This window comes from Anolis carolinensis, chromosome 1 (assembly GCF_035594765.1).
Source record: "Anolis carolinensis isolate JA03-04 chromosome 1, rAnoCar3.1.pri, whole genome shotgun sequence".
NCBI lineage: Eukaryota > Metazoa > Chordata > Lepidosauria > Squamata > Dactyloidae > Anolis > Anolis carolinensis.
Window position 1 is genome coordinate 300,191,955 of NC_085841.1, and position 14,734 is coordinate 300,206,688.

Genomic DNA, 14,734 nt, shown 5'->3' on the forward strand with positions numbered 1-14,734 from the left:
TCGCTGCTGTCTCCTGACCTGACCTTGGATCCTCCTGACGACGTCTCTTCACCCTCCTCTTGGAGCTCTTGGCTTTATCTGCACTATGGAAGCAGTTTACTGCATTTCTAGTTTGTTTGCTTTCAGACCAGTTTGGTGTTTTCTTTTGGGAACTGTCCCTTTAAATCCACAGAACCGGCTGGCTGCTACAGAAAGGGCTTGGACCCAAAAAGTGCCTTTTGCACTAAGTTTGTTTAGCCTTGTTTTTACTGCTTGGAGTTCCGGATTTCAGCTACTAATTGCAGCTTTTGGAAGGTTTCAAGTTCTTGTTTATTTTGCCTATTTTTTAGTAGTCAACTCAATTTGTTTTCTATGCTGAACTGAAGCGTCTTTTTAGTTTTATTTGACTGCCTGCGTGGATAAACAGCTGGGCTTGTTAAGACATACTTTTGAGTTATATTTTTGTTTGGACTGTTCTTGAAACATTGATAGTGAAGTGTTTCAAGATATCTTCTGTTTTTATGTTTACTTTTTGGCTTATCTCCTGAATAAACTTTGTTTTGTTCGTTAATTGGCGTCTGACTCTAGATTTTTCTTAAAAAATAGATTCATTTGTAACCCACCAGTTGTCTTCTCCTCTAAACCTAAAAGAACTCAGAGAAGCCATCAAGCGATGTAAGACTGGTAAAGCACCTGGCCTAGATGACCTGATGATGGAGCAAATCAAACACTTGGGCCCCAAAGCTGAAAACTGGCTTTTGAAATTCTACAATCAATGCCTGGCACACAAACAGATTCCCAGAGCATGGAGGAAAACTAAGATAATTGCCATCTTAAAACCTGGTAAAGATGCCTCCAATGCCAGGAACTATCGACCAATCTCCCTCTTTTTTTTTTTAAGGTATTTTTATTGAAAAGTTACGTACATACATCATAACAACATACAGTAACAAGCAACAATAAAACAAGTGCAACACACCTCACACACACAAAAGGGAGGGGGGAGTGATAAGGATTGATAAGGGGGAGAAAAGGGGATGGGAAACAGAAAATACAATAAGGGTTAGGGAATGTGAATAGTGGACACAATGGGGGGGGGGTGTTCTTCCGATCTTTGTACATCTTTTTGTTATAAGTTCCCTTATCAATTTTTAGATGTAATTTTCTTAATGTAGTCCTCAAGTGGAGACCAGTCCGTGTCCTTCATCGCTCTTCCATTACTCTTCCTCAGCAAAAAAGTTAATTTGTCCATATCCTTTATTTCAATCAGTTTTCCCAGCCATGCTTCTTTTGTTGGTGCATTTTCACTTTTCCATTGCTTTGCGACCAGCATTCTCGCTGCAGTGATACAGAAGGTGAATAATTTATCTGTATTTCTATCTACCATAATTGATTGATCGTATAACCCTAGCAATAGGAGTTCAGGTGCTTTTTTAAAATTTGTTTTTAAGATTTTGTTACTTTCCTCTAGTACCATCGTCCAAAATTTCTCTAATTTTTTGCAACTCCACCACATATGGTGGTATGAGCCGATTTGTGTTTTACACCTCCAGCATTTGTTATTAGCCTTTTTATACATTAGCCCTATCTTTTTGGGTGTCAGATACCACCTATGCAGTACTTTGAGCCAGTTTTCTTTCATATCTGTAGAATAAGAGTATTTTATCTTTTTTCTCCAAATAGATTCCCATTCATGTATATAAATAGGACGGCCGATGTTGTTTGCCCACTGAATCATTGCTTTTGTTGTGCCCTCTGATTGTAACTCCCATTCCAATAATTTACTGTATAATATGGATATAACTTTTTTGTTGGACTGACAGATTCTATCCCAGAAACCCTGTTCAGTTTCAACACCTTCCGGGTTGTCCTTTTTATAGGATTCCTTAATTTGAAAGTAATGATACCACGTTACATTCCTATTAATGGATTGGATTTCTTGTAGATCTTTTAACTGCGGAGTGGTATTTGTGTTGAGTGCTGAATTTAAGATTTCTTTATAAGTCGGCCAATCTCTCCACCCTAATAATCTACGGTGATTTTGTCAAGGACAGAACGCCACAAGATCAAAGATAACAGAGTTTATTGGATAACAGAACTCAAAATGCCCGTAAAATACAAGGGCCAGGCAGTATTAGCCTTTAAAAGCAAAAAGGGGCAAGGAAAAACGTTCAAAAGATAAACCGGATTAAACCGGAGTTTAATCCGGGTAAAAACAAAACAGCTTGCTTCAGCCTGGGGATAAACAAAACAGAAGCCGGGGAACAAAGTGTTCAAAAGAATGCAATTAATTGGCAGCATATTCCTCTCTGCTGCCAGCACTGTGCTTTGAGTAACTTGAGTCACTCCTCCACACAGCAGGCAAGATTTCCAATACACACAGATCAGCCGAGGATTGAAGCAGTAGAGTAGACCCAGTTCCTTTCCGTAGTTCAAGCCAGACGTTTGTAGTTTCACCAAGTCCGAGTAGGGGGAAGTCAAGCCGTGGTCAGTTCAGTCCGAAATCCAAAGCAGGAGATGGCGTCCGTCAAGAAGACGACGGAAGGTCAAAGCTAATGAGATTAAGCACAAGTTTGCACAAACAAAAGCCCACACAATTCCTCCCGCCGTCTGACCCCAAATTCCAAAACAACTTACGTATCAGCACACGAAAACACACCAGTCTTCAGGAAAGCGTCCCACACAGATCCCAAGCGTTCGTCCAGATTACCTTGCCCAACGCAATTTGCAATTGCTCCCAAGCCTCATTTTATGCCAGTTACAAATCCTCATCACTATCAGCTGCCCTCCTTAACCCGGGCGTTTCCTCATCACTTTCCTCATCAGAGCTGGAACACCTCTGACTACGCCCCACAGCATCCCCAGCTGTGGATCCCGTCCCATCCCTCCAGCTTGTCCATGGGTCTAATCCTGAAGGTCCCCATTCATCTTCCATCCCATCATTGCCAGTGGCACCCAATTCCTCCCTCACCCGAGTCCAATCCATCTCATCCTCCTCCGAGCTAACCAGCCCCTCCTCCATTCTCTCCGTAAACCCCTCAAAAGACTCTTCGTCAGATGGTGCTGCAAAGATATCTCGCAGTCTCTTTCTTTCTCGCTCCTCGAGAGTATCTGACTCTCGAGGAGTCTTACGCCCACGTCTGCCAGTAACAGAGCCATGAGGCTCAATCATAACAGATTTGCTTCTAATGGAGAAAGCCAGAGGGGGGTTTTGGTATGAAATTGCCTTTTATATTTATCCCAAATTTTAATTAATGAAGATCTTATTACCAATCTCCCTCTTATGTCATCTATATAAAGTCTATGAGAGGATGCTATTAAATCGACTACGACCTGTCATTGAACCTAAGCTTATTGCACAACAAGCAGGTTTCAGACCAGGGAAAAACTGCACAGGTCAAATTCTTCATCTGACTGAGCATATCGAGGAAGGCTATGAGAAAGGCTGCATTACGGGAACAGTTTTTGTGGACCTTACGGCAGCCTATGACACGGTGCAACATAGAAAAATGCTGCATAAAGTCTACCATATTTCCCCGGACTTTGATTTTACAAAAACTGTCAAGACCCTCTTAGAAAACCGCAGCTTCTATGTGGAGTTTCAGGGCCAGAAAAGCAGATGGAGGAGGCAAAAGAATGGTTTACCCCAAGGAAGCGTTCTTGCACCGACCTTATTTAATATCTTCACGAACGATCAGCCACAACCACCACTCACAAAGAGCTTCATATATGCTGATGACCTTGGCCTTACAACACAAGTGAAAGATTTTGAAACAGTTGAAAAGCAACTCACCAATGCCTTGAAAGATCTCTCCAGCTACTACAAAGAGAACCACCTGAAGCCTAACCCTGCCAAGACACAAGTGTGTGCTTTCCACCTACGTAACCGCGAAGCCAACAGGAAACTGAAAGTTACTTGGGAAGGCCAAGAGCTCGAACACTGTTTCCATCCTAAATACCTTGGTGTCACCTTAGACCGAACACTAACATATAGGAAACACTGCATGAACACCAAGCACAAAGTAGCTGAACGCAACAACATCCTGCGGAAACTGACTGGCAGCGCATGGGGAGCAGACCCACAAGTAATAAGAACATCAGCCCTGGCCTTGTCTTACTCAACTGCTGAGTACGCCTGTCCTGTTTGGCACAAGTCTGCCCATGTGAAGCAGGTGGACATAGCACTGAATGAAACATGCAGAATCATCACAGGATGCCTTAAACCTACACCTGTTGATAAACTCTACAACTTAGCTGGCATTGCCCCTCCTGACGTGCGACGGGAAGTTGCTGCTAACTGCGAGAGAAAAAAGGTTGAACATTGTGAAAGCCATCCACTGCATGACTATCAGCCTCCTCCCACCAGACTCAAATCAAGGAAGGGCTTCATGAGAACCACCACTCCTCTTGATGTTCCTCCAGCAACAGCAAGGGTGTCTCTCTGGGCAGCTAAACCTGGCAATTCTAACTGGATGGCCCCCCATGAGGGTTTTCCTCCAGGGGCAAACCAAGAATGGGCAACTTGGAAGTCCCTGAACAGACTCAGAAGCGGAGTGGGCAGATCTAAAGACAACTTAGCAAGGTGGCACTACCTGGAGGAATCCTCCACCTTGTGTGACTGTGGAGCAGAACAAACAACTCTGCATATGTATGCCCACAATGCCCTGCCTCATGTACGGAGGAGGAGTTGTTTAAAGCTACGGACAATGCGGTTGCTGTTGCCCGCTTTTGGTCCAAAACTATTTAGTTGCTTGTGATTTCCTCCCCCCCCCCCCATCATTTTGAAATGTATTTATTGTACAATGCTTTTGACACGAAATAAAAAATTTGTAATAGAAAGCAGACTTAGTATTTTGTATATGAGTGAAAATGATATCAACAATATTAGAGGAAATAGCTTAAAATGCATATTTTTAGAAGAATACATAGAACAATGTATGTTGTAGTAGAGCCTGTGAGTAACGTTACAAACAGTAGAATGGGTGCCAGAAGGGGAAAAAGGGTTACTCGGGAGCAGGAATCTGATGATGAGCAGCAGAGAAAGAGGATCTGGGACATACTTACAGCACCTACAGATGAGGAGTCATTTGAGGGATTCTCTGGGGACGATGGGTCAATGAGTGAAGGAGAAGAAGGAGACACCATGGATTGGACTAAGATAAGAGAAGTGCAAGCTATCTGTGAGGCACCAACAACTAGTGATACCTTTATGTGGTTTTCTGGGGGTGAAGACTGGCAACCAGGGGATCTAACTGAATCTTGGGGGGATCTAAGTCTTGACAGGAGATGGAGGAATTGGAGGGAAAGGCACGGGAATTCATGTGAAGAGCTGGGAGCAGCTGCAGGGGATAGTGATGGGGCGGTGGTCGGTTCATTTTCTGATGATGGTTTGTAGATAAAAGTGGGTTCAAGGGTGAGGGTCTTTGCAGAAGGCAAGGTGTTGATGTGCATTCATGTGCTGTGTTTTGGTAAAGATTCTTGTAGCCTTGCTGCTTCCTGTTTCGTGTTCGACGCAGGATTTGGATCTGCAGTTTGGACCTGGACCGGTTTGGCTAAAGATGCTGATTCTGTGGACTCTGGAGCGACACTGTTTTGGATTTCTCCCGTTTTGACCTTGGACTTCGGCTGACAACGCTTCTCTTCCTGTGACTCCTTTTGTTAACCATTTGTGTACTGTGCCTTTTTGTTTTGCCTCAGAGCACTTTGCTTGATTTGCATCCAGTTAATCTGGATTATATTTCTGTTAACCTTTTTGGACCAGGTCTGGTTTATTTTTTTGAGTTTTGACCAGTGGAACTGCATTTTAGTTTCTCCGTGTCCCCTTTCTTTTGTTTTAATAAACTCTGTTTTGAAGTCACCTTTAAGTCTGGCCCTTTAAGACATCTGTGATTCCAACAGTGTGTATACAAGTATGAGGATAAATATATAAAAATAGCATATGCCTTTGAGTATAGATTTTTAAAAATATATATATATGTAAATGTACTAAACATGTTGAAACTGAGGGCTCTTTCACACTACACAATTGTAGCACTATTATTCTATTTTAATTGCCATGGTCCTATTCTATACAATGCTGGGGTTTGTAGGTTAGACAGAGGTATTTAGGATTCTCACTCAGAAATCTCTAGTGCAACATCAAATCCTACTGCTGCTATCATATCCAAAGATCTTTGAACTGAATTTTCTTTTTTTTTTTTAACTCCACTAGGGCTTTAGAAGAAGAAAAAAACACCTCTGACCTAAAACCACACAGGAAGTTTTCATTAGTACAAAGCAGCAGTTCTTCCTGTGTTTCCTTCTTCCCACATCATTGCTAGGTGTTGTGTTATGTGTTAAAGTATAATTTTGTTTCATTGTCATATCTGATGTAATTTAAGATCTGGAAAAGGAAGTCCCACTGGCTTGTTGATGTGCGTATCTCATATCTGGAAAATTCAGTCTAAAGAACAGCAGATTGAAACCATGATACAGTTGTTATCCCTACAAGTTGGAAGTAATTGAATGCACAAGAGAGGGCCAGACCATTAACCTGCTTATGTGAAACAGCAAATGACATTCCTCCACAACCAGAAGTACACAATACTCAGGTGTATCTTCTAATAATAGTGGAGGCTGGTTCAGGTTATGCCCATGTGGTTCAGTGTCTATTATTAAAATGTATGAATCTCATTTGCCATCCATTTGATATCGGCCCTTTAAATGAGAGACCTCCACTATCCGCCATCACCAAGTGCCCTGCTCAAGTCTTGCAAGATCAGAACTATGGCTTATTTGATTGAATCAATCCACCTTTAGGACCTTATCAGATGGGCAAGGGAAAAGCTTGAGGAAGCATGAGACAACAGAGGGAACTGTCAGGCTCTGTTCCCTCCTGTTGAGGTCCATTGTCTGTCTCCCCACGTCATCTGTCCCCTTCTTCAATGAGGAGTCTGGTAAACACCCAAGTCTTCCTCTGAGCTCCAATGCCACAACACTGCCACAAGGGAGTCCCACCGGGTCCCACCAGAAGTAGCCCTGCACCATGTGATGGGTTCTGTGAGACCCTATTCTGGCAGCAGAGAGAAGACGCTCCTCTTCCTGCATCTGATAAGGTCCTTAGTGTAGTCGTCCTCTTTCCCTACTACCTTCCACTTAGCAAGTATTCATATCTTTTCCAATGAGTCACATCATCTCATGTCCAATTTACAATCTCAATCTAATTACTTTGGCTTCTATTGAGAGTTAATCTTGATTTGTGTGAAAACTCACTTATTTATCTTTTTTGCTATCCTCAAGATTTGCAAAATTCTCCTCCAGCACATTTCAAATGATTTGATTTTCTCCTGTCAGTTTTTTCCCACCACCCAGCTTTCACAGGCATACTGTACATAGAAACTGGAAACAATATGGCACAGATAATTCTGACTTTGGCATCTTATGCAATTTTATCTTTCCATCTGAGAATCTCATTTAGGTGCCCTTCTCTGTCTTATTATGATTTTATGGATAACTTTTATTTTGATTCATGAATAAAGTATAGAAAATCTGTTCACTATTTTGATGTCTTCATTACCCACTTTAAAGTTATGTAAATCAGAAGTTATCATTATTTTTGTTTTCTTAATATGCAGCTGTAACTGAGCTTTTACACTTTGGCTGCACCTACATTGCCAGTGTAGGAAACACATTAGCCTGGTGCATTCACATGACATACACAGGCACTTTAACTCTGGGTAAGCCAATTAATCCAGCTTGACCAGGGTTAAAAATACCCAGAAAGGTTCAATTCTTTCAAAATGATCCACAACTTTGCCTGTGTTTCCACAGTGGGTTTGCCATCTCAGGTTGTCTAAGAACACTAAGATCACCTGGAGAGGCCCTGCTCTCGGTCCCACCAGCCTCGCAGGCGCGGCTGGTGGGAACGAGGGACAGGGCCTTCTCAGTGTTGGCTCCTCGGCTGTGGAACGCCCTCCCCAGTAACATCCGGCAGGCCCCAACTCTTCTGGGCTTCAGGAAGAACGTTAAGACATGGCTTTGTGTGCAAGCATTTAATGAATAAGTACTATATTGACATGGTCTGAACTTAGGTTTATGCGCAATGGTTCCTTGGAAGAATGGTAATAAGTAACTATATGTTTTACGCTTGACTATTGTATTTTATGGATTATTGTTAATGGTTTTAGATGTGTTGCTGTTTTTATTGATTTGTTTGGCATTGAATTTTGCCAGTTGTTGTAAGCCGCCCTGAGTCCCCTTGGGTGAGAAGGGCAGGGTAGAGATGTTGTAAATAAATAAATTGTCATGTGCATATCTTCTTGATGTCCCTTCCTCTAATTTGTATGCCTTCTTGCTTGAATTCTAATCTCACTTCCATATGATATGTTCTACATATAAATTAAACAGACCAGGTGATAAAAGGCAGCCTTCTCTGACCCCTTACTGATTAGAAACCTTTTCATTTTTCCATCAGCGTCCAACAATACAATAAGTTATATACCTCCCTGATAGAATCATATGAATGTTCATTTGATTAAGGCCCCATCTACACTGATCTTTTAATGCAATCAAAACTAGCTTCATCTAGACAACAAACTTCCACAAAAGCATGCAAAAGAAAGGCCCTAATGTGCATCAGTACTTAGTGGTTTGCGTAACCACTATCTGAGCCTCAAACTGGTTCCAGGATTTCCTATGTATTTAAAGGAATACCTGGCCACCCTAAATGAATTCAAGTCCCCAGGGCCAGATTAACTACATCCAAGAGTATTGAAGTATTGAAGTTACAAGCTGGGTAAATGCAGGGAATGCCGTGGATGTAGCGTATCTGGATTTCAGTAAGGCCTTTGACAAGGTCCCCCATGACCTTCTGGCAAACAAATTAATTAAATGTGGGCTAGGCAAAAACTACGGTTAGGTGGATCTGTAATTAGTTAAGTGAATGAACCCAAAGGGTGCTACTGCTCACCAATGCTTCTTCTTCATCCTGGAAAGAAGTGACGAGTGGAGTGCCAAAGAATTCCCTCCTGGGCCCAGTTCTGTTCAGCATTTTTATTAATGACCTAGATGAAAGGTTAGAAGACATGATCATCAAGTTTGCAGATGACACCAAACTCCAGAAGACGGGAGCAGAATTCAAAATGATTTTAACAGATTAGAAAGACGGGCCAAAACTGACAAAATGAAGTTCAACAGGGACAAATGCAAGATACCCCACTTAGGCAGAAAAAATGGAATGCAAAGATACAGAATGGGGGACGCCTGGCTTGATAACAGTATGTGTGAAAAAGATCTTGGAGTCCTCGTGGACAACAAATTAATCATGAGCCTACAATACGATGCAGCGGCAAAAAAAGCCAATGGGATTTTTGCCTGCATAAATAGGAGTAAAGTGTCTAGATCCAGGGAAGTCATGCTACCCCCCTATTCTGCCTTGGTCAGAAGAGAAGGCTGGGAGGAGACATGATGGCCATGTATAAATATGTGAGGGGAAGGCATGGGGAGGAGGGAAACTAGGACACAGAACAATGGTTTCAAACTACAGGAAAGGAGATTCCACCTGAACATTAGGAAGAACTTCCTCACTGTGAGAGCTGTTAAGCAGTGGAACTCTCCGCCCCAAAGTGTGGTGGAGGCTACTTCTTTGGAGGCTTTTAAGCAGAGGCTGGGTGGCCAACCAGCGGGGGTGCTTTGAATGCGGGTTTCCTGCTTCTTGGCAGGGGGTTGAATTGGGTGGCCCATGAGGTCTCTTCCAACTCTGTGATTCTATGATTCTAGGTCATCCAGTAGATTTCCATGGTCTACTCTACAGAGTTGTCATCTAGCACTCAAACCATAATGCCTTGCTGGCTAAACATTAGAAATAATTTCTTGATGGTTGGAACACACTGATAGTGGAATATGCTGCTTCGAAGTGTGGTGGCATCTCCTCCAGAGGTTATTAAACAGAAGCAAAATGGCCCCCTGTCAGAAGTGTTTTGAGTGTGTATTTCTGCATGGCAAACAGTTGGGATACATGGCCCTTGTGGCCTTTTCCATCTCTATGATTCTGTTTCATATTCTATCAGTAGATGGGGCCAAAACAAAATGGGTGATAGTAGGTGTAAATTATATTGAGTTGTCCCAATGCAACTCAAGGAAGCAAAATGTTCCCAAATGACACATGAAAGTTCCTGGACCATTCAAAATCTTACCAATTTGCAAACAAGTTATCTTGTTCCACGCAAACCTTCTAAGGCTAAAAAGCAGAGCTCACTTAATGCAAACCATTCCCAGTCTTTAAAGAGTTCTTTATCTCTAATTGGAAATAAGACTACATAGAGGAAATCACAATGGGCCAAGATAGGTCTCTGGTTTAAGAGGTACATTACTCAATTTATATATCCAGTACTGAAACCTATTCTTTTGCTACTCCGTATTGGCTGATAAAATACCAGATTTTGCAATGCAATATGATCCTGAGCAACTTTCATAACCAGAGTTCTGGAAATTACAGCATTGGGTAACTACATTTTTATACTGCTAGTTTTGATCCTTTGTGTTTTTGTCTCTGCAACTGCTTTGTTGCTGCAGTTCTTTTAGTTTGTTGTGTCTTATAATGAGCACTTCTTGTTTTGATCCCTTTAGAATACCATATTTTAAAAGTCATTTTTGGTCATTCCTCTTCTGGAGGGGGAAATGTGGGTCTATATTTCATAAGCAAATAATAAATAATAAATCCATAATAAGAAAGAAGTATCGTTGGCGGTCATTTGAAGATATTGCTATAGACCATGCAGGGGATTCATTATCCTGATTATTTTTGTATTGATGCACATGTACACGCATGTATGTGTTCTTTCATTGGACTTTATTGGATTTTTATAGGATTTGTAATGGCTTTTAGTCAAATACAATGAATAATTGTTTGACTGAAAAGAAATAATTGTTTTCTCGTAAACCAAAATGTTATTATATACTTTAATTACTATCAATACAAGCAACCTTAATAGCTGTTAATATTAAATGGACTAGAGCTCATCATGTTATTACTGGAAAAAGAGTTAGCTCAAGCTATCATAGAACCACATATAAACAAAGAAATCTAAAATGGAACGTAGGCTCTGCAACCCATGATGATGATGATGATGATGATGATGATGATGATGATGATGATTGTTTATACCCCGCTTTATGTCTCCCGAAGGAGACCCAAAATGGCTTACAATTAAATGTAGGTTGATCCTACATGTGAAATAAGCAATCTGTAACTACTCTGCGGCTTCTCTGTGACCTCTGGATAATCCCTATTGTGTGGAATGTCTGTGCTTTTTGCAATAGAATGATAGGAAACAGAATGACTTGGTGCTGGAATTTTCAGAACTCAGGATACATAATCCATATGTACTTGAACCACCTCACCCATGTCAGAATATCACTCCAATATTTGTAGGTTAATTGGTGACCTCTGGCCTCTACACTTTGGACCCTTGGCTCATCCATCAGTGCTGGATGGACCGACAGATCAAAGTGCCTTGAGCAAGGTCAACATAGTTCTCCTTTACCACCTGTTCTCAAAGTGAGCCCAGATGGTCCGTTATCAGCAAAAACCATCATCAAAGGCACTTTCTGACCTCTTTCGTCTCCCATTTTCCTCTTCCAGAATATTTGAAAGTGTGAAATGAAACATACTTCAATAGGTTGCACTATTTAGTTTAATCCAAATGCTAGGAATGTCTTCAGTTAATTTACAATACTCCTTATTCAAGGCCCATTAAATAGCCAAAGATGTATCAGTAATGTATGTGTTTTGATCACAAAAGATGGGACACTTTATGAAATGTGTTTGGGACTTCCCTAACAGAAAGACCTCAGGGAAGAGAAGGTTTAAATATTCTGCAAGAAATTTGCCACAGACTTTCACCCTATTAATCTGTAATGCTGGCTCCTGCAAGATCACAAGAGAGTAAACTTTATAGCTCTAACCACTGAGAACTTTGGAGAAAAAAATAAAGTCAGACCTCCACATTTGCAAGTTTGAGTTTTATGGATTTCATTAATATGGTTTATTTAGGAATCTCTAGATTCTCCCATGGAATTTCATGGAGGTATTTAAACAGAATAGTTGCTGGAACACCTACAGATTACTAGAGAGAACAGCAGAGGTTGACCATGGAGGCACACTAGAGGATCCAGAGATTCCTAGAGAAATCTTTTTCAGGTTTAAAAAAGTGTTTTTATTAGCAGTTTCCCCATTCTCATGGGAGTCTTGTGCCACAGTCTAACAAAAAGGAATGATGATAAAATTTTAGAGAAATGGGTAAACCTTTTTTACCCTATGATCTTATTTATGTCTTGTTCCAAACACCTTAACCAAGGGCTTCTTCTGTAATCTTGCCCAGTTATGGAGGGCCCTTCCAGACATGGCAGAAGGAATAACCCGATTCCTCCTGGATTTTTGTCCCCACCCCAAACTCAAACCGGGAGCTTTCCCTTGATGGTTGGCTAGATGCCACCAAAGACTGACCTGGGATGGCATCCAGCCCCATCCAGCCCCCCTTCCCCCCAAAAAAAACCTTACCAGAGGGCCTGCCAGCAGCGCAGTCCCTCTGCACAGTACTCTTGATGCATGAAAATGATGCCAGGAGGTGGGAGGGAGGAGGGATTCCCCACCACCACCACCACCACCTCCAGGAGCCTGAAGATCCAGGATAATAATATAACTTTATTCTTATATTCCACCCCATCTCCCCAAGGGGACTCACATAGGGGCCAAGCTCAGTAATACAGCAATAAAATATATCAACATAAAATACATTTCAATTATAATGAATTAACACATAAAAACATATAAGATATCATAAAACATAACTCAACAACAACCATGGCTGTGGGAATTGATTCCCGGGATTGTGGAAGCAGTTCCGGGAGTCCATCCCCACAGGCCCAGCAACTGGAAAGATTCAGACCTTAGTTTAAGGTCTGGATCTTTCCAGGACTCAAATTAATGTTGAGCAAACTGGAAAAACCCAGTTTTCTCCACATTAATTTGCTTTTACCTTAGGAAATAGTAAGACAGGTCCTGTGTTTTGGGCCTGTCTGGACGAGCCCTGAGTATATTGGTGATGTCACGATGATACATCAACATGTAAGGAATCAGATTCGACTTAATCACCATGTCAGAAAATCAAGTAAAACTAAGGGCAGTAAGAATTTTTCTGACTTATAATACGTTTTTTGATATCATTACACAGCCAAACAGAACTTACAACATGCTTTCACAAAGCAAATTTAGAATGTGATGACACTCCCCTGACTACCTTCTGAATAGGTTTTACCTTCTTTGTGATCTTTTCATCAGGAAATCTTGAAATTCATGGTATTTAGATGATTAGGTTTCTTCTTTTTCATTTTGTAAAAGGCTGGCCTCTTCCATGAACACTTCCCCACTTTATATCAACACAGTAGCTAGCTACTACATTTTGGGTTACAGGGTTCCCAAAAAGAAAATCAAAGATTAAAATAGAGGCAGCCAAACATTCCAGACAATAAAACCAGAGCAGTGGCCAGACAAGGCCTTACTTTTAAATATACCCTGAGCCGTGGTTGACCCAATCCTAAATGTGGTTTTCTGTCTACAGCACAAGAACCTTCTGCTAGCTAAAATAGTCTTAAATGATTATGCTGCCCAGAATCTCTTTTGTTGTTCTATGATCTAATCAATCAGCCGTATTGGTTTTTCATTTCTCTTAAGGCAGATGGAATATGTCTGCGTGGAATAAAAGTAGCACATAAAGCAGGATTAATAAAGTCTATTGTGGTTTTCTCTTTTGCCTACTCAGCAATGGTTAATGCAGCTGGGACATCAACTCTCTCTCTCTCTCTCTCTCTCTCTCTCTCTCTCTCTCTCTCTCTCTCTTTCACCAGCCTGTTTCCAGCCACTCCTGATGCCAAATACAATGATTTGTTCTGTTGCTTTTTGTAAACAAAATCCTGTGCAGTCTCTTTTTATTTAATGGCCTAATAGCTCATCTGTCATATGCTTGCCAAGCCAATTACCTTAGAACTCTAGCTGGCTTGTTTTTCTCACCTGCCCCCACAGGTCTTCAGCCAGTTCATTGCTTTTATATCAGCAAATGGAGCTCCTTCTGTCCTGGCTCCATTTCTCTTTCCTCCCTTCAAGCCTGCCCCATGTTGTCTTATGGTTTTAATTGGAATTATAGATGTTAGAGTCCATGATCTCCTATAAATATCACTGAGTACCTCTTCATCCCTGCTGACTTTAATGTTTTGCTTTAGCTAGCATCTGCTTTTCAAATTCAGACCTGTGCCTTTCTCACTCCATATACATTTTTCCATCTTTCACCTCTATTGCTTAAGCAAAATATTGAAATGAAAAGGGCCTATGAAATTATTTATGGCTGTCATGATGGTGGTTCAGTGTATATGTATAAAGAACATGCTTATATATTGCACCACCCACTGTGTGTCTGAACGCATGTGTAAGCAACCAAAAGAACCCTAGAAGGTCCTCAAAGGGGAGAGGGGAAAGATTTACTGCAAATATGGCTCACTTGAGATTATTTTCAGGATCTATTTATATGTGGTGATGATGTGATAAATCTATCACAGGCCTCTCGTTTTGGTGTGGGGATGGGTTTTGAATATGCCATGTCTATGTCAGTATCAAACCAACAACCTTTGTGGGGGGGGGGAGCATTCATTCCGGGCAAACAGTTTGCAAGGGGGCATTAGGGGGGCAAGCCAGGCCCAGCACTACTGTTAGGTAAAGTAAGAC